This window comes from Arachis ipaensis, chromosome B10 (assembly GCF_000816755.2).
Source record: "Arachis ipaensis cultivar K30076 chromosome B10, Araip1.1, whole genome shotgun sequence".
Lineage (NCBI taxonomy): Eukaryota > Viridiplantae > Streptophyta > Magnoliopsida > Fabales > Fabaceae > Arachis > Arachis ipaensis.
In genome coordinates, this window is record NC_029794.2 from 103571489 (window position 1) to 103598330 (window position 26842).

Here is a 26842-nt window from a genome sequence, read left to right on the forward strand (position 1 = left end):
CCACCAGATAAAACCATTAGAATCTTGAGGTTCATTCTCCACATATAATGCAAATTTGTTATGTCTTAGCATTGCATCCTCTGATCCTCACTAGTTTTACCATGCAGATAGGAGTCACTCTAAGCGTCAGAAACTGGATTAGTACTGAAAAATGGAACACTGTATGGTTGTGGTGCCACATCAACAACATCTTCATTAACCATATCCACATCATCACAACTTAACCTGAATATGTTTTTCTGATAGAAGCTAGTAATGTCTTTCATGGTTGGTCTCTCACAAGGCTTCCTCTTGGTGCATCTTAATGCCAATAAAAGCACCTCAGTGACTTGCCTTGCTAATACTCTTGAATTGGGAAATGCATTTGCAATGTCTGGATCAACAATCTCGTCAATTTTGCCTATTTCTAACCAGATAAATCTAACCCAACTAACTAAACTGGTCACATTACTTTCCTCCTCAATATCCACTCTCTTTCTTGTTAGTAACTCAAGCAGAATTGCCCCATGGCTGTACACATCAGACTTTCAGCTCTGCACTATTACATATGCATTCTCTGTATCAGGGGACAACATAGCCATGTTATAGAGATACTATGCATGTATCATTGATAAACCACTATTTTATGATATATTTTGGACTGAATTGAGTGGGTTTTTGTCAACTATTCTCACACTTATACATGTAAATTGCATATTTTTAAGTTTCCTTCCCAATTTTGTGGTATGATTGAAAACATGTTTCCTAGGCCTTAAAATTGCTAATTTTTAATCCTCCTTTATTACCATTCGATGCCGTGATGTGTTTGTTAAGTGTTTTCAGGTTTACAGGACATAAATGGCTTAAAGGATGAAGATGAAGCATGTTAAAGTGGAAAGAGCACAAGAAATTGAAGACTTGGAAAGCGAGGAGCGCCATGCACGCATGGCCGACACGTGCGCGTGACCAGGAGCGTCGTTCAGTGACGCGTACGCGTGGCCAGGTGCAAGGTTCAGTGACGCGTACGCGTGATAGAGCGTCACGTGCTGCACTTAACAGAACTCGCTAGAGGGGATTTATGGGCTGATTTGGACCCAGATTCAAGACCGAAAACGTAGACTAGAGGCAGGGAAGGAGCTGAGACTGACTACACTTCACTTTCACTTTAGTTTTTTATTAGGTTTGAATTCTAGAGAAAGAAACACCTACTTTTCTCTAGGATTTTTAATATTCTTAATTTTTCTTTGAATTGGATCTAGAGAGAGCTGTTGCTACCTTCAATTGGAGTCATTGTTCTTACAGTTTTCTTCTCTATTACTTCTGTTACTTTTGTTTTTCCATTTAATTGCTTTGAATTCACGTTTGGATCTTGTTATTTTTGAATTTTATTAATGCATTGAATTATTTTTATGTTTAATTTTAGTACATGTTTGATTCTGGTTAATCATTGTTAGTGCCAATTTTGATTTAATTAATTTCTCATAATTATCATGTCTTTTATTTACATCTATTATGTGTTTATGAAAATGACATTCATGTTAATGGAGTAGATCTTCCAACTTGGCTTGGGGGTTGATTAATTAGGGTCCCTTGAGTTGTGATACTCAAGTATTGATCTGTAATTGGGAATTGCTGGCTAACTCAACTCTCACCAACTCTAGTCCTTCCCCATGAAGTGACTAGGACTTGTGGGCTAGAGTTAGTGATACCCACTTGACTTTTGATGCACAAAATTGTGATCATCAACAATGGCGCCAAAGACTTGGAGCTCTCAAACGTGAATCACACTTTGTCACAATTCCGCACAACTAACCAGCAAGTGCACTGGGTCGTCCAAGTAATAAACCTTACGTGAGTAAGGGTTGATCCCACGGAGATTGTCGGCTTGAAGCAAGCTATGGTCATCTTGTAAATCTCAGTCAGGCGGATTTAAATGGTTATGGAGTTTAAGGTGATGAAAATAAACATAAAATAAAGATAGAGATACTTATGTAATTCATTGGTGGATTTCAGATAAGCGTATGAAGATGCTTTGTTCCTCTTGAACCTCTGTTTTCCTATTGCCTTCTTCCAATCATTCATACTCCTTTCCATGGCAAGCTTTATGTTGGGCATCACCGTTGTCAATGGCTACATCCCGTCCTCTCAGTGAAAATGGTCCTGATGCTCTGTCACAACATCGGCTAATCAGCTGTCGGTTCTCGATCATGTCGGAATAGGATCCATTGATCCTTTTGCGTCTGTCACACGCCCCACAATCGCGAGTTTGAAGCTCGTCACAGTCATCCCTTCCCAAATCCTACTCGGAATACCACAGACAAGGTTTAGACTTTCTGGATCTCAGGAATGGCCACCAATAATTCTAGCCTATACCACGAAGGTTCCAATCTTAGATTAGAAACCGAAGAGATACGCATTCAAGCCATTGCTAGTAGAACAGAGGTGGTTGTCAGGCACATGTTCATAGGTGAGAATGATGATGAGTGTCACGGATAATCACATTCATCAAGTTAAAGAACGAATGAATATCTTGGAGAAGAAATACACTTGAGTTGAATAGAAAAACAATAGTACTTTGTATTAATTCATGAAGAACAGTAGAGCTCCACACCTTAATCTATGGTGTGTAGAAACTCCACCGTTGAAAATACAAAAGTGATAATGGTGTAAGCATGGCCAAATGGCCAGCCTCCAAGGTCTAGGGACTAAACGTCCAAAGATGTGTAAAAATACAATAGTGAAAGGTCCTATTTATAGAGAACGAGTAGCCTAGGGTTTACAGAAATCAGTAATTAATGCAGAAATCTTCTTACGGGCCCACTTGGTGTGTGCTTGGGCTGAGCATTGAAACTTCCATGTGTAGAGACTTTTCTTGGAGTTAAACGCCAGCTTTTGTGCCAGTTTGGGCGTTTAACTCCAGCTTTTGTGCCAGTTTTGGAGTTAAACGCCAGAATTCTTGAGCTGACTTGGAACACCGGTTTGGGCCATCAAATCTTGGGCAAAGTATGGACTATTATATATTGCTGGAAAGCCCAGGATGTCTACTTTCCAACACAATTGAGAGCGCACCAATTGGGCTTTTGTAGCTCCAGAAAATCCACTTTGAGTGCAGGAAGGTCAGAATCCAACAGCATCTGCAGTCCTTTTTCAGCCTCTGAATCAGATTTTTGCTCAGGTCCCTTAATTTCAGCCAGAAAATACGTGAAATCATAGAAAAACACACAAACTCATAGTAAATCCTAGAAAAGTGATTTTTATTTAAAAACTAATAAAAACATAATAAAAACTAACTAAAATGTACTAAAAATATACTAAAAATAATGCCAAAAAGCGTATAAATTATCCGCTCATCACAACACCAAACTTAAATTGTTGCTTGTCCCCAAGCAACTGAAATTAATATAGGATAAAAAAAAGAGAATATACAATGAATCCCAAAAACATCTATGAAGATCAGTATTAATTAGATGAGCGGGGCTTTTAGCTTTTTGCTTCTGAACAATTTTGGCATCTCACTTTATTCCTTGAAGTTCAGAATGATTGGCATCTATAAGAACTCAGAATCCAGATAGTGTTATTGATTCTCCTAGTTAAGTATGTTGATTCTTGAACACAGCTACTTTATGAGTCTTTGCCGTGGCCCAAAGCACTTTGTTTTCCAGTATTACCACCGGATACATAAATGCCACAAACACATAACTGGGTGAACCTTTTCAGATTGTGACTCAGCTTTGCTAGAGTCCCCAATTAGAGGTGTCCAGGGTTCTTAAGCACACTCTTCTTTTTTGCTTTGGACCTCGACTTTAACCGCTCAGTCTCAAGTTTTCACTTGACACCTTCACGCCACAAGCACATGGTTAGGGACAGCTTGGTTTAGCCGCTTAGACCAGGATTTTATTCCTGTGGGCCCTCCTATCCACTGATGCTCAAAGCCTTGGATTCTTTTTTATCACCCTTGCCTTTTGGTTTAAAGGGGTATTGGCTTTTTCTGCTTGCTTTTCTTTTTCTTTCTTTTTTTTTCTCTTCTTTTTTTTTCTTTTTTTTTTGCAAGCTTTTCACTGCTTTTTCTTGCTTCAAGAATCAATTTTATGATTTTTCAGATCATCAGATAACATTTCTCCTTTTCTATCATTCTTTCAAGAGACAACAATTTTAAGATTCATAAACAATCAAATTCAAAAATATGCACTGTTCAAGCATTCATTTAGAAAGACAATAGTCTTGCCACCACATCAAAATAATTAAACTGTTTTAAAATTTGAAATTCATGCACTTCTTTTTCTTTTTCAATTAAAAATATTTTTCATTTAAGAAAGGTGATGGATTCATTTTCATAGCTTTAAGGCATAGATACTTAGACACTAATGATCATGTAATAAAGAAATAAACATAAATAAACATAAGCACAATTTTCGAAAAACAGGAAAATAAAGAACAAGGAAGTTAAAGAACGGGTCCACCTTAGTGATGGCGGCTTGTTCTTCCTCTTGAAGATCTTATGGAGTGCTTGAACTCCTCAATGTCTCTTCCTTGCCTTTGTTGCTCCTCTCTCATGGTTCTTTGATCTTCTCTAATTTCATGGAGGAGGGTGGAATGCTCTTGGTGCTCCACCCTTAGTTGTCCCATGTTGGAACTTAATTCTCCTAGGGAGGTGTTGATTTGCTCCCAATAGTTTTGTGGAGGAAGATGCATCCCTTGAGGTATCTCAGAGATTTCATGATGAGGAATTTCCTCATGCTCTTGATGAGGTTCTCTTGTTTTCTCCATCCTTTTCTTAGTGATGGGTTTGCCTTCATCAATGAGAATGTCTCCCTCTATGTCAATTCCAACCGAATTGCAAAGGTGACAAATGAGATGAGGGAAGGCTAACCTTGCCAAAGGAGAGGACTTGTTCGCCACCTTATAGAGTTCTTGGGATATAACCTCATGAACTTCTACTTCCTCTCTAATCATGATGCTATGAATCATGATAGCCCGGTCTATAGTAACTTCAGATCGGTTACTAGTAGGAATGATTGAGCGTTGGATGAACTCCAACCATCCCCTAGCCATGGGCTTGAGCTCATGCCTTTTTAGTTGAACCGGCTTCCCTCTTGAATATCTCTTCCATTGAGCGCCCTCTTCACAGATGTCCATGAGGACTTGGTCCAACCTTTGATCAAAGTTGACCCTTCTAGTGTATGGGTGTGCATCTCCTTGCATCATGGGCAAGTTGAATGCCAACCTTACATTTTCCGGACTAAAATCTAAATATTTCCCTCGGACCATTGTAAGCCAATTCTTAGGGTCTGGGTTCACACTTTGATCATGGTTCTTGGTGATCCATGCATTGGCATAGAACTCTTGAACCATTAAGATTCCGACTTGTTGAATGGGATTGGTGAGAACTTCCCAACCTCTTCTTCGGATCTCATGTCGGATCTCCGGATATTCGCCCTTTTTGAGCTTAAAAGGGACCTCGGGGATCACCTTCTTCTTAGCCACAACTTCATAGAAGTGGTCTTGATGCACCTTTGAGAGGAATCTCTCCATCTCCCATGACTCGGAGGTGGAAGCTTTTGCCTTCCCTTTCCTCTTTCTAGAGGTTTCTCCGGCCTTTGGTGCCATAAATGGTTATGGAAAAATAAAAAGCTTTAGCTTTTACCACACCAAACTTAGAAGGTTGCTCGTCCTCGAGCAAAAGAAGAAAGACGAGAGTAGAAGAAGAAGAAATAGAGGAGATGGAGTGGGCTTTGTGATTCGGCCAAGGGGGAGAAGTGGTGTTTAGGTTGTGTGAAAATGAAGGAGTGAAGATGGGTTTATATAGGAGTGAGAGGGGAGGTATGGTTTGGCCATTATGGGTGGGTTTGGGAGGGAAAGTGGTTTGAATTTGAATGGTGAGGTAGGTGGGGTTTTATGAAGGATGGATGTGAGTGGTGAAGAGAATGGTGGGATTTGATAGGTGAGGGGTTTTTGGGGAAGAGGTATTGAGGTGATTGGTGAATGGGTGAAGAAGAGAGAGAGTGGTGGGGTAGGTGGGGATCCTGTGGGGTTCACAGATCCTGAAGTGTCAAGGATTTCTCATCCCTGCACCATGTGGCGTGTAAAATGCCCCTTTTCTGCCAATCCTGGCGTTAAACGCCAGGCTGCTGCCCATTTCTGGCGTTTAACGCCAGCTTCTTGCCCATTCCTGGCGTTAAACGCCAGTCTGGTGCCCTTTTCTGGCGTTAAACGCCCAGAATGGTGCCAGACTGGGCGTTTAACGCCCATTCTGCTACCTTTACTGGCGTTTAAATGCCAGTAACTATCTCTTCCAGGGTGTTCTGTTTTTCACTTTGTTTTTACTTTTTCAATTGTTTTTGTGACTTTACATGATCATCAACCTACAGAAAATATAAAATAACAATAGAAAATAGAAAATTATCATAGAATAGTAACGATTGGGTTGCCTCCCAATAAGCGCTTCTTTAATGTCAATAGCTTCACAGTGGGCTCTCATGGAGCCTCACAGATATTTAGAGTAATGTTAGAACCTCCCAACACCAAACTTAGAGTTTGACTGTGGGGCCTCTGTTTGACTCTGTATTGAGAGAAGCTCTTCATGCTTCCTTTCCATGGTTACAGAGGGATATCCTTGAGCTTTAAACACAAGGGAGTCTTCATTCACTTGAATGATCAATTCTCCTCTGTCAACATCAATCACAGCTTTTACTATGGCTAGGAAGGGTCTGCCAAGGATGATGGATTCATCCATACACTTCCCAATTTCTAGGACTATGAAATCAGCAGAGATGTAATGGTCTTCAACCTTTGCCAAGACATCCTCTACAAGTCCATAAGCTTGTTTCTTTGAATTGTCTGCCATCTCCAGTGAGATTCTAGCAGCTTGTACCTCAATGATCCCTAGCTTCTCTATTACGGAGAGAGGCATAAGGTTTATGCTTGACCCTAGGTCACACAGAGCCTTCTCAAAGGTCATGGTGCCTATGGTACAAGGTATTAAGAATTTTCCAGGATCTTGTTTCTTCATAGGTGATCTCTGCCTAGTCAAGTCATCCAGTTCTTTGATGAGCAATGGAGGTTCATCCTCCCAAGTCTCATTACCAAACAACTTGGCATTTAGCTTCATGATTGCTCCAAGGTACTTAGCAACTTGCTCTTCAGTGACATCTTCATCCTCTTCAGAGGAAGAATACTCATCAGAGCTCATGAATGGCAAAAGTAAATTTAATGGAATCTCTATGGTCTCAGTGTGAGCCTCAGATTCCCATGGTTCCTCATTAGGGAACTCCACGGAGGTCAGTGGATGTCCATTGAGGTCTTCCTCAGTGGAGATCACCGCCTCTTCCTCCTCTCCATGTTCGGACATTTGAGATGTGGTTATGGCCTTGCACTCTCTTTTTGGATTCACTTCTGTATTACTAGGGAGAGTGCCAGGAGGGAGTTCAATAATTTTCTTACTCAGCTGACCCACTTGTGCCTCCAAATTTCTAATGGAGGACCTTGTTTCAGTCATGAAACTTTGAGTGGTTTTGATTAGATCAGAGACAATGGTTGCTAAGTCAGAGTGGCTTTGCTTAGAATTCTCTGTCTGTTGCTGAAAAGATGATGGAAAAGGCTTGCCATTGCTAAACCTATTTCTTCCACCATTACTGTTGTTGAAACCTTGTTGAGGTCTCTGTTGATCCTTCCATAAGAGATTTGGATGATTTCTCTATAAAGGATTATAGGTGTTTCCATAGGGTTCTCCCATGTAATTCACCTCTTCCATTGCTTGGTTCTCAGGATCATAAGCTTCTTCTTCAGAGGAAGCTTCCTTAGTACTGCCTGTTGCTGCTTGCATTCCAGACAGACTCTGAGAAATCACATTGACTTGTTGGGTCAATATTTTATTCTGAGCCAATATGGCATTCAAAGTATCAATCTCAAGAACTCCTTTCTTCTGAGTTGTCCCATTATTCACAGGATTCCTTTCAGAGGTATACATGAATTGGTTATTTGCAACCATTTCAATGAGTTCTTGAGCTTCTGCAGGAGTCTTCTTCAGATGAAGAGATCCTCTAGCAGAGCTATCCAATGACATCTTGGATAGTTCAGACAGACCATCATAGAAGATTCCTATGATGCTCCATTCTGAAAGCATGTCAGAAGGGCATCTTCTGATCAATTGCTTGTATCTTTTCCAAGCTTCATAGAGGGATTCTAAGTCCATGAAACTTGCAGTTCTGTTGCATTAGAGAAACTAATTGAGGCTTAAGCTCAAAGTTGTTTGCTCCAATGGCAGGGATTGAGATGCTTCTCCCATAGAAATCGGGAGTAGGTGCAGTAAAGTCACCAAGCACCTTCCTTGCATTGTTGACATTGTTGTTGTTTTCGGCTGCCATGGTTTCTTCTTCTTTGAAAAGCTTTGTTAGGCCCTCTAGAGAGAGTTGTGTTTTGGTTTCTCTTAGCTTTCTCTTCAAGGTCCTTTCAGGTTTAGGATCAGCTTCAACAAGAATGCTTTTATCTTTGCTCCTGCTCGTATGAAAGAGAAGAGAACAAGAAAGTAGGGAATCTTCTATGTCACAGTATAGAGATTCCTTGAGGTGTCAGAGGAAAAGAAGAATAGAAGGAGGAGGTAGAGATGAGAGAATTCGAACTTATTAAAGAAATATGGTTTGAATTGCACCTTGAGGAGGAGTGTTAGCCCCTTAAATAGAAGGATGTGAAAAAAGGGGAAGAATTTTCGAAAATAAAAGATTTTGAAATAATAAAAAGAAAATTTTGAAAATTTGATTGAGATTTTTGAAAATTAAGTTTGGGAAAGAAATTAAGTGATTTTGAAAGAGATTTTGAAATTAGAAATGAAAAAGATATGATTGAAAATTAATTTTGAAAAAGATGTGATTGAAAAGATATGATTGAGAAGACATGATTGAAAATCAAATTAAAAGGAGAAAGTTTTAAAACTAAAGTTGATTACTTGACTAACAAGAAATTAAAAGATATGATTCTAAAATTTAAAATTTGATCCTTTCTTAATAGGCAAGTAACAACTTGAAAATTTTTGAAGTAAATCATGAATTGAAGCAAGGATTTTTGAAAATAGTAAAAATAATTATAAAATGGAAAGAAATTGATTTTGAAAGAGATATGATTGAAAAGATATGATTTGAAAAAGATTTAATTTTGAAAAATTATGAGAACTTGAAAAAAAATGTAAATTAAAAACAAGATCTTCCCTCTAGTGTCATCCTGGCGTTAAACGCCCAGAATGGTGCTCATTCTGGTGTTTAACGCCCAAATCTCTACCTTTTTGGGCGTTAAACGCCAGTTTTCTTTCTTCACTGGGCGTTTTGAACGCCCAGCTTTTTCTATTTGATTCCTCTGCTGAATGTTCTGAATATTCAATTCTCTGTATTATTGACTTGAAAAGACATAGTTTTAAAAATTTTTGAATTTTTGATGATGGGAATCAACAAAAATGCAACTAAGATCAAATAAACAATGCATGTAAGACACCAAACTTAAAAGTTTGTATAGTAAGGACTATAACAATGTAAAAATGCATGTAAGAAACAACAAAACACACAAAACAAGAGCATTTAAAGATTAGAGCAATGAAATCATCAAGAACAACTTGAAGATCAATGAAGAACAATATGTATAAATTCGAAAAATGCAAGAAGAATAAAAACATGCAATTGACACCAAACTTAAAAATTGATACTAGACTCAAACAAGAAACATGAAATATTTTTGGTTTTATGATTTTAAAATTTTTTTTTGTATTTTTTTCGAAAATTATATAGAAAAGAAAATAAAGAGAATCAAAACTTTTAATAAGAATTCCAGGAATCATGCAATGTTAGTCTAAAGCTTCAGTCTAAAAAGGATTAGACATGTTTGGCCAAGCTTCAGCAGGCATTACATTCAATAGCTAAATTGATGAGAGTCAATCAGCTTTTGTGATGGTGGGAACATCACCTTGAAACTCTAGAATTCATTCTTAAAAATTCTGAAGAAAAGATACCTAATCTAACCAACAAGATGAACCATCAGTTGTCCAAACTCGAACAATCCCCGGCAACGGCGCCAAAAACTTGGTGCATGAAATTGTGATCATTAACAATGGCGCCAAAGACTTGGAGCTCTCAAACGTGAATCACACTTTGTCACAATTCCGCACAACTAACCAGCAAGTGCACTGGGTCGTCCAAGTAATAAACCTTACGTGAGTAAGGGTCGATCCCACGGAGATTGTCGGCTTGAAGCAAGCTATGGTCATCTTGTAAATCTCAGTCAGGCAGATTCAATTGGTGATGGAGGATTGATAATTAAAAGATGAATAAAACATAAAATAAAGATAGAGATACTTATGTAATTCATTGGTGGATTTCAGATAAGCGTATGAAGATGCTTTGTTCCCCTTGAACCTCTGCTTTCCTATTGCCTTCTTCCAATCATTCATACTCCTTTCCATGGCAAGCTTTATGTTGGGCATCACCGTTGTCAATGGCTACATCCCGTCCTCTTAGTGAAAATGGTCCTGATGCTTTGTCAGAACATCGGCTAATCAGCTGTCGGTTCTCGATCACGTCGGAATAGGATCCATTGATCCTTTTGCGTCTGTCACACGCCCCACAATCGCGAGTTTGAAGCTCGTCACAGTCATCCCTTCCCAGATCCTACTCGGAATACCACATACAAGGTTTAGACTTTCCGGATCTCAGGAATGGCCGCCAATAATTCTAGCCTATACCACGAAGGTTCCAATCTTAGATTAGAAACCCAAGAGATACGCATTCAAGCCATTGCTAGTAGAACAGAGGTGGTTGTCAGGCACATGTTCATAGGTGAGAATGATGATGAGTGTCACGGATCATCACATTCATCAAGTTGAAGAATGAATGAATATCTTGGAGAAGAAATAGACTTGAGTTGAATAGAAAAACAATAGTACTTTGTATTAATTCATGAAGAACAGCAGAGCTCCACACCTTAATCTATGGTGTGTAGAAACTCCACCGTTGAAAATACAAAAGTGATAATGGTGTAAGCATGGCCGAATGGCCAGCCTCCAAGGTCTAGGGACTAAACTTCCAAAGATGTGTAAAAATACAATAGTGAAAGGTCCTATTTATAGAGAACTAGTAGCCTAGGGTTTATAGAAATCAGTAATTAATGCAGAAATCTTCTTCCGGGCCCACTTGGTGTGTGCTTGAGCTGAGCATTGAAGCTTCCATGTGTAGAGACTTTTCTTGGAGTTAAACGCCAGCTTTTGTGCCAGTTTGGGCGTTTAACTCCAGCTTTTGTGCCAGTTTTGGAGTTAAACGACAGAATTCTTGAGCTGACTTGAAACGCCAGTTTGGGCCATCAAATCTTGGGCAAAATATGGACTATTATATATTTTTGGAAAGCCCAGGATATCTACTTTCCAACGCAATTAAGAGCGCGCCAATTGGGCTTTTGTAGCTCCAGAAAGTCCACTTTGAGTGCAGGGAGGTCAGAATCCAACAGCATCTGCAGTCCTTTTTCAGCCTCTGAATCAGATTTTTGCTCAGGTCCCTCAATTTCAGCCAGAAAATACCTGAAATCACAGAAAAATACACAAACTCATAGTAAAGCCCAGAAAAGTGATTTTTATTTAAAAACTAATAAAAACATAATAAAAACTAACTAAAATGTACTAAAAACATACTAAAAACAATGCCAAAAAGCGTATAAATTATCCGCTCATCAACTTTTCTTCAATTGCTAGAGGATAACTAAGTGGAAGCAATGAACATTTACTATTATACTTGGGAAAGACAACAAGGATAGAAACTCCAATTCTCTCCCCTGACCAAGGCCTTTTATTTTGAATACATATCACCTCTTGTTATTTATTCATTGCTTTAATTCCTAGCCATTTATTTTTCTGTTCCCAATTTCAAAAAAATACTCGAAAAAAATCCTAACCAATAATTTGTATCCTATGTCAACTCTTAGGGAAATAACCTAGGATTCTACTCCCGATTATTTATTATTAATTGTGACACATTCTAAATTGATAGTCAAAATTTCATTGGTTAAGGCTGTACTTGCAATGCTATTTTTACCAGAAATTTTTTAACCGGCATTTTTCCACCCATCAATTTTTGGCGCTATTGCCGGGGAGTTGCATATGTGTGCTAAGTTATTGATTGGTGTAAATATATTTATATTTACATAATTGTATTTTTTTATTTGTGTTTTTTTGTTTATTAGTAGTATTTATTATTTATTTTTCTTAGTATATTTTGTTGCCATGAGCTCTATGTTTCTTTTATTGAATGACGCGTTCATTACCAGATCCGAGCCTAGCCGCATTTGATCCTGAAATTGAAAAAATCATTTCACATATTAGGCGAGCTCGGCGTCGGTTAGCCTCCGAGGGTGGTGAAGGGGTTTCACCCAATTCACCAACCTTACTCGAGGTAGAGTTTGAAGCGTCATTTGAGGAAGAAACTAACTCCTCTCCTACTAAGTCCATTGACATCTCTTCTGTTGATTTAGGTGCAGATACTATGGCAGCTCCTAGAAGGATCACTCTCAAGGAAGCGGGAGCTCCGGATTTTACTCTTCAACCCCTTCAAGCGCGTCATCCGACTTTAACTGCTGATTTTGAACTGAAGACCACATTGATTAATCTACTGCCTAAATTTCATAGTTTACCCGCTCAAGAGCCCATCAAGCACCTTAGAGACTTTCAAACAGCTTGTTCAACTACTAGGCGGCATGGTGCGGATGAGGCTGCTGTTTGGTTATATGCCTTCCCATTTTCTCTTGAGGAAAAGGCAAAGGAGTGGTTCTACACTCAACCTAAAGCTGTTGTTACTAATTGAGATTTGCTTAGAAGGAAATTCTTGGACAAGTTCTTTCTACCGGAGGTCACAGATAGATTGAGGAAGGAAATTTCCTACGTCATTCAAGGTGAATCAGAGACTCTCTATGAGTATTGGGAACACTTTAGGAATCTCCTTGACTCGTGCCCCCATCACATGATTGACTAGTTGGTGTTAATTAGCTACTTCTGCCAAGGCGTGAAGTCTCGAGACAAGACCCTCTTGGATGCTGTGAGTAATGGCTCTCTGACAAAGTACAAGACGGCGACAGAAGCGTGGCAACTGATCACCGATTTAGCCGAGTCTACTCAACATGCAAGGCAAAGGAATAATCATACCAAGGCTATTGCGGAAGTTTCTTCTAGCAGTGAGACTGTGGCACTCACTAAGACTTTGGGAGAGATGACCAATATACTCAAACAACTCCAACTCAATCAGCAACAACCTCCACCCCCTCCACAACAACACTGTCAACAGTTAGTCCCTCAGAGAGTATGTAGAATTTGCGCTTGCTATTCTCACTATACTGGTAAATGTCCACAACTCCAAGAGGACAACACCTTGGTGGCTACCAATGCTTATTACAACCGTCCGAATCAAAGGTACTATCAATAAGGCGGTAACTATAATCAAGGTGGTAACTACAATCAAGGTTGGCAAGACAATCCCAACCAAGGATAGAGAGACAACTATAACCAAGGAGGCAGAGACAATGGTGGAAATCAAAGGTGGAATAACAACTACCAACAAAACTGGTATCAACAAAACCCTCCATACCAACAACAAAGCCAAGGCCAAAGATACCAATCACCTCACCAAAGGCAAGCCCAAGCACCTCAATTCAACCAACCACAAGTCCCACAAATTACCTACCCTCCTTCTTTCTCCAACCAAGACGAAACACTCCATTCTATTCTTCAAGCACAAAAAAAGCTTCAAACTTCAGTTAACTCTAGCATCACCGGTCTTACCTCTACCATCCAAGCTCTTCTATCCCGTATGGACCCACCCTCTACCTCCAACACTCAACCTTCAAGCTCTAGTGTACTTCCCTCTCAACCTTTACCTAACCCCAAGGGTGGAATCAATACCATCACTTTGATGTCCGATACTACCTTGCAAGAGAGGAGTCCCGAGGAGCCAAGCTCAAGAGAAGACATTCAAGATGAAGAAGTTGTTGAGGTAGAAAATGTTGAAGACGAGGATGAGGTACAAGAGGCAGTTGAAGAAAAAGTTGCTCAACCAAAGGGTGGAGTATCTAAGGAAGACAATGTTTTGAAATAAGCTATTCCCATTCTTTTTCCATACCTAGCTAGGAGGATTAAAAAGCAAGTGGAGCTAGACCCCAAGATGGTGGATATCTTCAAAAAGGTTGAGGTAACTATTCTCCTTTTTTACGCTATTCGTCAAGTTCCTAAGTATGTTAAGTTTCTAAAGGATTTGTGCATGAATAAGGAAAAGATCTATGATTTAGAAACTATTCCTTCGGGTAGCTCGATTTTTGCTCTGATGGGTGCTATACCGGAGAAATGTGGTGATCCCGGTCCTTGTATGGTTATATGCACTATAGGTGGGGTACAGTTTGTTGATTGCATGTGTGACTTAGTTGCCTGTATCAGTATTATGCCATTATCTGTTTATGATGCTTTGAAGCTTCCACCATTGAGAAGGTCGGCAGCCCGTTTTGTGTTGGCAGATAAAAGCATAATCTCAGTGGTTGGCATTGCGAAAGACGTCTTGGTGAGCATTAAGAGGTCGATTTTTCCTATTGATTTCCACAGTCTAGAGATGCCCCCTAATGACCCAGGAAGACCATCATCTATCTTGCTCGGAAGGCCATTTTTGAAGACTTCTCAGTTTAAATTGGATGCCTTCTTGGGTACATATTCCTTTGAGATTGATGGAAGAGCAGTGAGTTTCAACCTTGATGAAGCTATGAGACATCCACCGGAAGACCACTCTATCTTCCAGTGTGATATTATTGATGAAACTATGGCTGAAGTTCACCAAGAGACAGTTGATGAGAAGAACATGGTTCAAGGTGCAAGTGTGGAGAAACCTTCTGAGTATACTGAAGACACCTTGCCACCTCCAGTGGTTCCGGATGATCAAATGCCAAGCCATGAGCTAAACATGGAGTTGAAGTCCCTTCCACCTTACCTAAAGTATGGTTATCTTGAAGATAATCAAAAGCTCCCAGTGATCATTGCAAAGTAGCTTACTTCCTAACAAGATGAACGACTGCTTAATATACTGAGAAGAAAGAAGAAAGCTATTGGGTGGAGTTTGGCGGACATAGTTGGTATAAGCCCTCAAGTTTGTGAGCACCGCATTTTTCTAGAGGAGGGAGCCAAGCCTATCCGTCAACCTCAAAGGCGGTTGAACCCCACAATTCCGGAAGTTGTGAAGAAGGAAGTGACCCGACTACTTAAAGCCGACATTATCTATCCAATCTCGGATAGTGAATGGGTTAGTCTAGTACAAGTGGTTCTGAAGAAGTCCGGTGTCACAATAGTGAAGAATAAGAATGGGGAACTCATGACCACAAGGGTGCAGAATTCCTGGAGAGTGTGCATCGACTACAGGCACTTGAACTTGGCCACTAGCAAGGATCACTATCCACTACCTTTCATCGATCAAATACGTGATCGCCTGTTAGGTAAATCACGCTATTATTTTTTAGATGGTTATACTGGTTATTTTCAGATCCATATTGCTCCAGATTTCACATCCCCCTTTGGAACGTATGCATATAAAAGAATGCCTTTCGGTTTATGTAATGCACTAGCTACATTTCAAAGGTGCATGATGAGTATCTTTTCAGATCTTTTTTAGCATTGTATAGAAGTATTTATGGATGACTTTAGTGTCTATGGTGATTCTTTCTATCTTTGTTTGGATAATCTTACTAGAGTATTAGAAAGATGTGGTAGTTCAAATCTTGTGCTTAATTTTGAAAAATGTCATTTTATGGTGAAGTAAGGTATTGTTCTAGGCCATGTTATTTATAATATTGGTATATCTGTTGATCCTACAAAGGTTGATATTATTTTTGGTTTACCTTACCCCTCCTCTGTGAGGAAATCCGTTCTTTTCTTGGTCATGCAGGTTTCTACCGGCGTTTTATCAAGGACTTCAGTAAGGTTGCACTACCCCTTTCTTGTCTGCTGCAGAAAGACATAGAATTTGACTTGAGTGAAGACTGCATGGAAGCATTTGACGTAGAATTCTGGGCTTATTTACTTGGAACAAAAGTGGTAGTATATTTAGACCATGCGGCTTTGAAATACTTGCTAGCTAAGAAAGAGTCTAAACCAAGGTTAATCCGTTGGATATTACTATTGCAAGAGTTCGATTTAGAGATCAAAGATAGGAGTGGTTCCCAAAATTTGGTGGCGGACCACTTGAGTCACCTAGAACATATTAAAAGTGACTCCACTCCTATCAATGATGAATTTCCACTTGATAGCTTGCAAGCAATATCTAAGGTGGTTCCTTGATATGCACCCATAGCTAATTATTTGGTTAGTCGCACCTTTCCTCCAAATTTTTCTAAACATCAAAAGGACAAGCTCAAGAGTGAGTCCAAGTATTACATATGGGATGACCCATATTTATGGAGATGTGGTGCTGACCAAATAATTAGAAGGTGTGTTTTACAATCCAAAATCCAGTCTATTTTAGAGGCATGCCACTCTTCTGAGAGTGGTGGACACTTTAGTCCTCAAAGAACAGCAAGAAAAGTTTTAGACTGCGGATTTTGGTGGCCCACACTTTTTAAGGATGCTCATCTTTTATGTGACTCTTGCCACCAATGCCAAAGGTTTGGAAACATATCCAAGAGGGATGAGATGCCCCAACAACTCATGTTGTTTTGTGAAATTTTTTATGTTTGGGGTATTGACTTCATGGGTCCATTTCCAAACTCGAATGGTTTCTTATATTTTTGTAACAGGAAAATGACAGGTTTGTTGAAGAAACATGGCATCATTCACAAAGTAGTGACGGCTTACCATCCCCAAACAAATGGCCAAGCTGAGGTGTCTAATAGAGAGATCAAGCGCATACTCGAGAAGATTGTTAAACCTCATAGAAGGGACTGGAACTCTAGGCTTGGAGATGCGCTATGGCCTTATCGGACAGCTTACAAGACACCCATCGGCATGAGTCCGTTCCGCCTAGTCTACGGAAAGGCTTGTCACCTTCCGGTAGAGGTGGAACACAAAGCTTACTGGGCTATGAAGGAATGCAACTCAGGATTGGGAGGAGCCGGAATTGAAAGAAAATTGCAACTGGAGGAATTAGAGTGCCTTCAGCTAGAAGCATATGAAAACTCAAGGCTCTACAAAGAAAAGGTGAAGGCGGTACATGACAAGAACATCAAGAGAAGAGAGTCTAGAGCTGGGGATCAAGTCCTTCTCTACAACTCACAGTTGAGGTTAATGCCGGGCAAACTGAGGTCAAGATGGGATGGCCCCTACGTGGTGGAGAAGGTAGAACCGTATGGAGTTGTCCACTTAACTCACCCCTCAAGCCCTACCTTCTTCAAAGTCAATGGCCACCGTTTAAAGCTATATCATGGTGCGAAAGTGAAGAACAACAAGGAGCTGGAGATCTTCCTCTTAAAGGATCCAGCAAAGGAAAAGGACTGAGCCTATGGACCATCCAACTTAAGGACGTTAAAGAAAAGTGTTATGTGGGAGGCAACCCACTATGGTATGATCTTCCTTTATAAAGTTCTATTTTATTTATTTGCTTACGTTTGTTTCCTTAGTTGTCTTTGTTAATTTTCAAATCAGCATGTTTCCCTTTTGTTCTGAGTATTATAAAAAAAAGAGAGCATCCCACGCGTAAGCGTCAGCGACGCGCACGCGTCGCATGGATGCTGGCACTCTCCGGTACATTTTCCTGAGAGTTGGGCTGGAACTGTGTGGGTGGGGTGCCTGGCACACATCCCACCCCACGCGTATGCGTGCCCCACGCGTATGCATCGCCAGCAATTTCATTATCTCACACGTGTACGTGAGCGACGCGTATGCGTCGTATGTAATTTCGGCACACTCTGGTACAAAAACCCGAGACTTATGCCGGCACTATGCTAGAAGCGTGCGTCTGGCACGACGAATAGTCACGCGTACGCGTGACCGAAGCTTACACATCACTGAGATTTCTGCTTACCCACGCGTATGCGTGGATGACGCGCACGCGTCACAACGCGAATCCAATTGAATCAGCGCGCCGCCCAGACCCCCCTTCTTCTTTAATCCCTATTTTCTTTTTCTAATCCTAATTCTTCTCTCTTCTTCCTTCCTTCTTACTTCTTTCTTCTTCTTCCCCCTCCTCCAGCATCGTCGGACCACCAACTCCAGCAGCCACAATTTCCTTTCCTTTTCTTTTTTCTCTTCTCACTCCTCTTCTCTCCTTCTTACTCCCATTTATCTCCCTCTTTTCATCTTCTTTTCAAGGTTTCTTTTTCTTACTTTCTTCTACTATTTAATTCTTTTTTTTCTTACATTCGAATATTTTAATTATTTTTTGCATATTAATTTTGTTATTTGTAATTTTTTTTATTTCTTTTCTCCTCTTGCATTTTTATTTTGGTGTTGAAATTTTATTTGGTGGATTATTTTTATATTTCTTAGCTTGTTCGTGTTATGAGGTGTGCTTTGACAATTGACATTCTATTTTTGGGTCTACTATATACTTGGATTGAATACCTTACTTCTTATTTTTACTGGCATGCTTTTATCCCTCTTGTATCTAGTGTTAGTAATATGCCTTCATGCTTTTATTGACGTCTTACGTGCATGTTGTAGCTATTATGTATTTAAGATACTTTCTTTCTCTCTGGCATACATTATCACTTGCACTTTCTTACTTCCAGTGTTTATTTTTCTAAGTTTTATGTTCCTTCTTTTTCTTCCTTTTTCAGGATGGCCATTAAGAGAGGAAAAGAGAAGGCTTCTAACAAGACACCGGTGAAGAAGGGAAATAAAAGAGCACCAGCTAAGGTGCAACCATCTTCAAGGGTCAAGCCACCTACTAAGCGGGTGAAGAGGACCATCCGAGTTGATGAAGCGGAGAAGGAATTTTCTGCACAGGACTCCGCATGATTCACTAACCGCTATTGTGAGCGGGTATTCTCCGTCTTAGCGAAGAGGAACTATCACAATGAGCACCTCCTCATTCATCCAGAGCACTTCATTTGATTTTGTGGTGCCCATAATTGAAAGGAGATAGTAGAGATTCTTGAAGAAGCAGCCGCGGGAAGCTAATCTGTCTTGGATAGTTGAATTCTATGCCAACTATCACTTGCCTACCCTTCAGTCAGTCTTTGTGCGCCAAAAGCAAGTCTCTATCTCAGAAGGTGCTATTCAGAAAGCACTTGATCTTTTACCTAGTCCAGATGGGATGGATGGTTATCAAGAGGCACAGCTTGAGCGCCAGACGTTCCAGTTTGACTAGAACCTCGTCCATAGATTCATTGCCCAGCCCGACAGCGACTGGATCTATGGGCGATACTGGACTTAACCCAAGAGCATCTCCGCCCAAGACCTCACTATGGAGGCTCGAGTGTGGGCACAGATCATGTCCCACTACATCTTTCCGAGCACTCATGCATCTACTTTTACTGCCGACATGGTCGTTCTTGTCTGGTGCATCATCACAGAGAAACCTCTCAACTTGCCACGACTGATCCGACAAGCTATGGGATGGGTGCAGATAGCGGGCAACCTACCTTTTTCCGCATTGGTCACAGACTTGGTGTCTGCGACAGGAGTTTCATCTCTAGCTGGGGATGTGAAGACCATGATTCCTAGGGATGACGAATATGTCCCAAATGGGAAATATATCAGACCTCCAGCGCCACCTGTGAGCCAGAATGAAGACCCGTCCTTTGACGTCCCTTCATCATCTGCTCTACCATCATCAACACCACATGCACCACCACTATCCACCCACCAGTTGTTACTTGAGCTCATCGAGAAGGTAGACCAGCATGGCCGGAGAATAGAGCAGATGGAGTGACGCAACAAGCGCCGCTATGACTACTTGAAGGAGCTCATTGGGTGTTCTAACCCACCTATGGAGGAACCCGACACCTTGGACTCTACTTCCATTGATGGCGAGGCGAGCAATCAAGATATGGACATGGAGGCGCCCCTGTTCCCCCATTATTTAGCCATTGGAAGTGGCAATTTCAGACCCACCTTGCATATCACTGATGGCACGGAGGACCATGTCAAGCATTAAGTGTGGGGAGGTCGGTAACTGACTCCCGAAGGTAACAACTCTCTCTCAACACCAGTACTTTAATTTTTCTTGTGTTACATAGGATAACTTGCATGAGTATTTATTTGTTTGCACTTAGGTACTACTTGGTTGAAGTGATAATTTCTTTTTCAAGACGCTGCTTTAAAGCATTTCATTAATTTGAATTAAAACTTTTTGAACTTGTTTGAAGAATTTTATTTTGGAACATGGTTTTGGAGCTCGAACACACAAAACCCAGTGAGATTTTGAACCTATTTGATTGGTTGCATCTTATCAACCAATGTTTTATTTTGGTGTGTGTTGTTCTCTCTAAAATTGTGATCTTTGTCTTGCTTGATTCTATATTTCCATTGTTTGATGTATACATGCACTTACTTGATTGAGGCCTTGTTTCACTATAGCTCACTTATCCATATGGCCTTACCCTTTCATTTTCCATTGCAACCCAATGTTGAGCCTATTGTACCCCATTTATTCTTTATTTTAGCACATCATTAACTCTAAGCGAAAAACAAAAAAATATCTCTAATTTGAATTCTTGGTTAGCTTAGACTAGTGAGGATGCATATGAACTAAGTGTGGGGGATTTGGATTTGGGAATTACTTGGTTAGGGAATTGGGTATTTTATATTCTCATATGATCGAAAATGTGAAAACAGTTAGGCACTTGTTCATTCATCTAGTACATTAATCACATGCATTAACTCATTGAAAAAAAGAAGAAAAAAAAGAAAAAAAAATATATATATATATATGAATAATAAGGAAAGGAAAAGAAAAGAAAAAGAGAAAGCAATAAAAAGGGGACAAAATGCCCCAAGCCTAATAAGTGAACTAACGCATATGATTTATACTCAAAAGATATCAATGTTTATGGATTTGTGGAAAAATAGTTAATGGGTGGCTAGACTTTACATTGTGATAACGTGGAATGTCTTAAGTTAGGTGGGAAGTTTAGGTTAATCAAGGATTCGGATTTTAGTCCACTTAACCAAATACATTCCTACCTTGACCTTAACCCCATTACAACCCTTGAAAAGACCTCTTGATATTTGTATTTGTGCATTAAATTTTTGTTGATTGTTAGAAGAAGATCAAGCCTTGGAAAGCAAGATTAGTAGATAACCGAGAGAATCAACCTTCAAACACTAGAGTGATTAGAGTGTATACACTTCCAGGGAGGGTTTGATGCTCGATTCTTTGTTCCCGGCTTTCATGAGCTTTCTTCTTGCAAGTTTACTTGTACTTTATTTTGAGATTTAAATTAGTGGAATCCAGTTGTTTGTTCATGGAGAATTTGTTTACTTTTAACCAAGTAGGTAGAAGCATTTTAGCATGTAGTTGCATTCATATAGATAGGTTGCATTGCATAAGTCTCACCTTTTCCTCTTCACTCTTTTGGTTTCCTTGAGTTTAGCATAAGGACATGTTAATGTTTAAGTGTCGAGAGATTTGATAAACCACTATTTTATGATATATTTTAGACTGAATTGAGTGGGTTTTGTCAACTATTCTCACACTTATTCATGTAAATTGCATGTTTTTAAGTTTCCTTCCCAATTTTGTGGTATGATTGAAAATATGTTTCCTAGGCCTTAGAATTGCTAATTTTTAATCCTCCGTTATTACCATTCGATGCCGTGATGTATTTTTTAATTATTTTTAGGTTTACATGGCATAAATGGCTTAAACGATGAAGATGAAGCATGTTAAAGTGGAAGGAGCACAAGAAATTGAAGACTTGGGAAGCGAGGAGCGACGCGCATGCATGGCCGACGCGTGCGCGTGACCAGGAGCGTCGTTCAGCGACGTGTAAGCGTGACTGACGCGTACGCGTACGCGTGACAGAGCGTCACATGCTGCACTTAACAGAACTCGCAGGGGGCAATTTCTGGGCTTATTTGGACCCAGATTCAAGCCCGAAAATGCAGACTAGAGGTAGGGAAGGAGCTGAGACTGACTACACTTCACTTTCATTTTAGTTTTTGATTAGTTTTGAATTCTAGAGAGAGAAAAACCTACTTTGCTCTAGGGTTTTTGATATTCTTAATTTTTCTTTGAATTAGATCTAGAGAGAGCTGCTGCTACCTTCAATTGGAGTCATTGTTCTTACAGTTTTCTTCTCTATTACTTTTATTACTTTTATTTTTCCATTTAATTACTTTGAATTCACGTTTGGATCTTGTTATTTTTTAATTTTATTAATGCATTGAATTATTTTTATGTTTAATTTTAGTACGTGTTTGATTCTGGTTAATCATTGTTAGTGCTAATTTTTAATTTAATTAATTTCTCATAATTATCATGTCTTTTATTTATATCTATTATGTGTTTATGAAAATGACATTCATGTTAATGGAGTAGATCTTTCAACTTGGCTTGGGGGTTGATTAATTGGGGTTCCTTGAGTTGTGATACTCAAGTATTGATCTGTAATTGAGAATTGCTGGCTAACTCAACTCTCACCAACTCTAGTCCTTCCCCATGAAGTGACTAGGACTTGTGGGCTAGAGTTAGTGATACCCACTTAACTTTCCTTCAATTGTTAGAGGATAACTAAGTGGAAGCAATGAACATTTACTATTATACTTGGGAAAGACAACAAGGATAGAAACTCCAATTCTCTCCCCTGACCAAGGCCTTTTATTTTGAACACATATCACCCCTTGTTATTTATTCATTGCTTTCATTTCTAGCCATTTATTTTTTCGTTCCCAATTTCAAAAAAATACTCGAAAAAAATTCTAACCAATAATTCGTATCCTGTGTCAACTCTTAGGGAAACAACACGGATTCTACTCCCGGTTATTTATTATTAATTGTGACACATTCTAAATTGATAGTGAAAATTTTGTCAGTTAAGGCTGTACTTGCAACGCTATTTTTATCAGAAATTCTTAACCGACATGTTTCCATCCATCAATCATCACGTTAGAGAAGCAGAAATTACTGTTAGCTATGAAAGTGGTGTGCAAAATGCAAATCAATTAAAAAATTTAGGAGAAAGTTTTTCTTTTTTTTCCTTTGTTCTAATAGTTTATATAAATAATTAAACACTTGAACACTTAGAGAGAGAGAAGTACAGAGTACATCAAGATCCTTCCTCTAATCTCAACACTAAAAACAATTATCAACATCCAAAACTTTAATCTAGCTTAGGAGAAAGATCTACGTACCTGGTGCGATATACCAAAAGTACCTACAACATATGTTGAAAGCTTTTTCCAAGAATGAGATTGACTATAAGAATGCTCAGTAAGGTTCCTATAGAGGGAAGTACCAAAATCAGATATAAGAGGCTCCATCTGATCATTAAGAAGTATATTATGTGGCTTTATGTCTCGATACACTATAGGTGTGGTGTGGTCATGATGCAGATATTTTAGTCCATGTGCAATTCCAACAACGATGTTAAGCCGTATACTCCAACTTAAGGGTGGTGGGGATATTTCTCATGCAAAATATCATGGAGGCTTCCATTCTTCATGTACTTATATAAGACCATACCATAGTTCTCTCCTATCCAGTAGCCTGCACAAGAGACCAAGTTTCTATGCTTGATCCCTCTTAGCACTTCAATTTCTTTCCGCATAATATATAAATACTTCCTCTTGTTCCTTTCGAATGCAAACTTCTTTACAGCAAAAGTTGTATAACCCAGTTGAGCTCTATAAGCAATCTCATGAGCTCCTCTGCCAATAATGTATTTATCATTTAGGTTATCTGTAGCCCCATCACTATGTCGTGAAGGGAATCTGATTGGTTTTTAGTGAAGAACTTCATTTATTCCTTGTATAGAAAATTGATCCTTCCTGCTCCTCTTTCACCATAAACATAATTCTTCATTTCTTTCTTGCGGAGATACATCAAAAGTAAAGCTACCAGCATAGCTGAAACAAACAGTGAGGATCCAAGATCTATCATTAAAATTACCAATGCGCTGATGCCTTTGTGATCAGTTAATTGATAGGGACATGGCTTCAAATTACAAGTATTGGTCCAATCCAGGCCACTAGAAGGAGAACAACTGACATTTAAATGGGGATTGCCCAAGAAAGAAGATGATGAGGAATCCAGAAACTTGCAGAGGGATATTGGAACAAGACCATACAAGAAATTATATGAAATATTGATCTCAATCAATGGTAGTTGAGTAAGAACATCTATGTTTTCTGTCAAATTGTTCAGTGATATGTCCAGACTTTGCAGTTCTTGTAGTTGCCCAAGTTCTAAAGGAAGCACACCTGTCAATCCATTGCTACTCAAATTCAACCCATAGAACAGCTTCTGCAGTTTTCCCAATAATGGAGGAATTGTTCCTCCAATTAAATTTCCACCAAGTTGTAGTTCACGAAGCTTGCTAAGTTCTGAGAAAAAGCTTGGGATACCACCTGTAAAATGATTCTCTCTTAAAATTAATGTGGTTATCCCAGTCCAGTTCCTCAGACTTAATGGGAAGGAACCGTTTAGGGAATTGAATCCAACATCAAAATGATCCATTTTTGTACAATTTGACAGCTGTGGTGGCAAAGGCCCTTCCAAATTATTGTGAGAAAGATCCAAAATCGTAAGATTTGCAAGCTTTCCAAGTGCAAATGGTATGAGTCTAGTAAGTTTGTTCATTGACATGTTAATTGCAGCAAGATTTGTATAATTTTCTAGACTTGGTGGAATTGGTCCACTGATGTTATTCTTGCTTATGTGTAAATATTTGAGGTTCATATTACTCTCAAAAATAGGAAGAGACCCAATGAAATTATTTTCACTGAGAATCAGCATACTTAGACTTGTACACATTCCTATCCCGCTTACGTTGAGATCTGAGGTCTGTGGCAGAGTATCCCGCTCGCATCCTTTCGAATCACAGGAGTGTGCCCGGAACTATATCCATGGGGGTTCCCGTATCTATATACGTGATCAAAAGGCGACATTCCTATGGAAATGTGTCGGGTTGGCAGTTGAACCGACAATGTGATATCAGAGCCAAATAGGACAAGTATTCATCATGTGCATCTTTTATGTGTTTGATTGCTTTACCGACTTGCTTTGTTTTCCTAATTGTATAACATGCTTAATTGCTTCTTGGATTACTTGATATACATGATAGTTACTTGTGCTTTACTTGTATGTATTAATTGTGTTTTCTACTGTGATTGAGGAGGTTTGGAAGGCGGTGGCGATGGGATTGCATGGCGGTTAGGCTGGCGAAGGCTGTGGGACAGCGGTAAAACGAATAGTTTAGAAATTTTCTAAGTTAGATTCCCCTATTTCATTATGGTTTTAAAGTGATGATTTTAAATTTATTTACGCTTTAAGTTGAATCTTATACTTGATATGAAGTTATAGGATTGCCTCTAGCATCTCAGAGTCTTATATCTTACATTACTGGGTATTGTTGTGTGGAGAAAATAGATGAAATAGAGGAATCAGAAAGGCCCTTTTCTCTTTGTGAAAAGCGTGAAGTTGAGGTCGAAATGAATTTTTATAAAGAATTGAAAAGATGAGGTGTTTCAGTTTTGAACAAAGAGAAAGCACGAAGATAATGGAAAGATGTGCGTGATGGACTCGCATTTAAAAGACATAACAGAAGGAGCGGTTACCAAGGTAGTGCTAGTTGCAAGGGTCAGTTTGATGAAATGTATTACAAATTTGTCGAGAAATTAGAATCGATAAGTTCATCATTGAAGTCAGATTTTGAACTATTGATTCTAAGGGGCATTTTGTTATCTGATTGATCTGAATTTGATTGTCGACGAGACAAAGTCGATTATGACTCGAAAGGTGTCGAAGCTAAGTGTCGAAAACAAGTTCGAAGGCATAGTTGACTCGTGAATTGGGCGCGGACAATTACTTGGCAAACTATTTGAAAAAAATGAGGTGTTGTCAAATGATTGGACAAACTAGTCTATAAATTAACGGGATGCCAATGAACAAGAGTTGAAAATTCTCTTCACAAACAAACTTTCAAACTCTCACGTCTTAGTTACTTTCTTAGTTACTTTCTGATACTTTGTCTTGAGTTAATTTTCTATAATTTTTTTTTCATCTTTGTATTTTCTTTCAAACTTTGTATTTTATAATTATGCAATTTACTTTTATTGCAAAGTTAATTTCTTTCGTTTGCATTTTATTAATTTCATCATTTTCAGTTAAAACTTTTGAGATTCTATAAAGATCTCTTTTATTTTGTTTGATGGACTTTGGTTTTATATAAATCAACTTTAAGTATTGTCAGTTTCTTTTTATATAATTTATCAATTCGGTTCTTTTTTTTATGATTCACAAAGTAAAAATACTTTGATGTACTAAACTGACACTCCAAAAAAATTTTAGTTTTAAAAATTAGATATTAAATCAACCCAAGTATTTTGCGGCTAATTTTTTTTGTTATGGAAGTAAAAGTGGTAATATACTTTAACATGGTAATTTTTGGTGTTTTTAAAAACTGTGGAAGTACACAAATCCCTGGCACCGATTTCTGTACTTAAAATTTTTTAATTTTTTTTAACACAAATCCCTGGGACCGATTTGTGTACCCTCCACAAATCCCTGGCACCGATTTGTGTACCTACACAAATTCCTGGCACCGATTTATGTATCTCTCACAAATCCCTGGCACTGATTTCTGCTTCTCTAGTTAAACGATCCCACATTTAAGAAAAACACCACTACCACTCCAATATTAAAAATAAAAAATTCGTATTTTGCAACGAATAAAATTCTTTTAATTTTGATTTGCGAAAAAATTCTGTAACAATTAGATA

At 39.0% G+C, this 26842-nt stretch overlaps 1 pseudogene; it reads right to left on the reverse strand.

Moving 5' to 3' along the window:
- On the reverse strand, nt 120-24875 carry LOC107621012 (annotated as a pseudogene).